This window comes from Trachymyrmex cornetzi, unplaced genomic scaffold (assembly GCF_001594075.2).
Source record: "Trachymyrmex cornetzi isolate Tcor2-1 unplaced genomic scaffold, Tcor1.1 scaffold424, whole genome shotgun sequence".
In the NCBI taxonomy this organism is placed as follows: Eukaryota; Metazoa; Arthropoda; class Insecta; order Hymenoptera; family Formicidae; genus Trachymyrmex; species Trachymyrmex cornetzi.
The window spans coordinates 13,962-16,254 of NW_017299005.1; the positions used below are offsets into that span (position 1 = coordinate 13,962).

The 2,293-nt window shown below is 31.3% G+C and overlaps 1 pseudogene; it reads right to left on the reverse strand.

Annotated features, from left to right (window-relative positions):
• LOC108764449 (uncharacterized) overlaps positions 1-1,827 on the reverse strand; it is a 14,841-nt pseudogene extending 13,014 nt beyond the window's left edge.
• Positions 1,828-2,293: the final 466 nt, after the last annotated feature.

The following is a 2,293-nucleotide window of genomic DNA, read 5'->3' on the forward strand; positions in this document are numbered from 1 at the left end:
CCGATAATAAACTCATGTTTACCTATCAATCCTTCTCGGATTCATTCCTTAAAACGTAAAATTTAACTGATCGTACGAATTACGATGTCATCTATGCTCGGTTTTAGGAGTAAACTTGGTAAAATCGTAACAAAGCTTTGAAATAATTTTTCTCTGTCAAATGAAATAAATAATAATTAGCGACCGTCTACTAAGTTAATTATACGCTATCTCATACATATTCCTAAATGAGTGCTCTACAAAAATTAAATTATCCACCGTTTGTAGTTTTTACTTTTTATTTAAAACAATTACCTGTACAACTCGTTTAAATTCCTGTTCAATATAATGTCACCAAAAATACAAATGCGATTGCAATTCTTTCTTAGGCAAACGAGGAGATGATTCAATATAATCAGTCTTAAAGTATGATTCAAATTAATACAGTTGCTATACCGAACTGGTGCAGCTTTCAAAAATAAAGTTTTTAGTGGTTTAGTCAGTTGAAATAAAGTCGACGAGTCGCACCAATTTTCAATAATACCTGAAAACAAATTTCGTAAAAAAGGTGTCATACATAATAATAATTAGATAATAATGTTACTTGTGTTTGTTACATATAATACTTCCGAATGGTTATGCAAAAGCTCCTGACAGACTTGGGAAATTGTTCGTTGCAGTTAAACAGTGATGTAAACCATACGTGAATCTGACAAAGTCTCAAATTTTGTTCCAGACATTTTTCCGTAAATTCTATTTGAGAAAAATCTTTTTGACGTTTTCTGGATTGCTATACCAAACTGATCCAGCTTTCAAAAATAAAGTTTTTAGTAGTTTAGTCAGTTGAGGTAAAATCGACAAGTCGGACTAATTTTCAATATCTGAAAATGAATTTCGTAAAAAAGGCCTCATATATAATAATAATTACTTGTGTTTGTTACATATAATACTTCACAATGGATGTGCGATAGCTCCTGATAATAATATTACTTGTGTTTTTACATAACTTTAGAATGGATATGCAATAGCTCCTGACAGACTTGGGAAATTATTCGGTGCAGTTAAACAGAGATGTAAACCATACATATATGAATTTGACAAAGTCCCAAATTTTGTTCCGTCAATTCTTCCCAGATCCATTCCTTAAAACGTAAAATTTAACTGATCATACGAATTACGATGTCATCTATGCTCGGTTTCAGGAGTAAATTTGGTAAGATCGTAACAAAGCTTTGAAATATTTTTTCTGTTAAATTAATTATACGTCATCTCACATATTCCTAAATGAGTGCTCTACAAAAATTGAATTATCCACCGTTTACAGTTTTTACTTTTTATTTAAAACGATTACCTATGCAACTCATTTAAATTGCTGTTCAACATAATGTCACCAAAAATACAAATGCGATTGCGATTCTTTCTTAGGCAAAAGAGAAGATGCTTCAATAATCAGTCTTAAAGTATGATTCAAATTAATACAGTTGCTATACCAAACTGGTCCATATTTCAAAAATAAAGTTTTTAGTAGTTTAGACTTGGGAAATCGTTCGTTGCAGTTAAACAGAGATGTAAACCTTACGTGAATTTGACAAAGTTCCAAATTTTATTCCAAACATTCTTACGTAAATTCCATGATTGAAAATTAATTAAAAAGATTTTACTTTACCACAACACCTCGACAAGAAATTTTTCATCGCTATATACATCATGAAACGTACCTTTAAACCAACGCTTCATACGTTTGACGCTATAATCATCCTGATCCAACGTATCAATGTATTCCACAATCAATTGCATAATTACAATATTTTTCAATAATGCAGCTATTTCGCTCAAAATTGTAATCTCTGTGTAATCAGACATTAGTGGCATCAATAAATTCTATAGGTGAGGTTTCTTTCTCACAATTATCTATCGAGATAATATCTTCGTCGAGATTCACAAACGGAGGCATAATCGATCGTGTACCTGTACAAAGTTTCCTGTATTTAACAAAATATAGAGGTAAATTCCTGTAGTTAACAAAAAATAGAGATAAATAAATTAGCTAAACATTCCAGAACTTTAATTCTCCATTTTACATTAGTACTTTTGGATTGTAACATTGTTATTAATGTATTGTGCCACACAGGGCTACCTTCATCATTTTATGTAACCTACAATATACATACCCCAAAAATTAGGTAATATTTTATGACTATCTTTCGCCAACGCGCGCGTGCACGCGGCGCGCGCACTATTATAATTTTGTACAAGCATCTAAGAATAATAGAGAATCTTCTTTCATACGTGGATCGATATGTGTCATTGCATA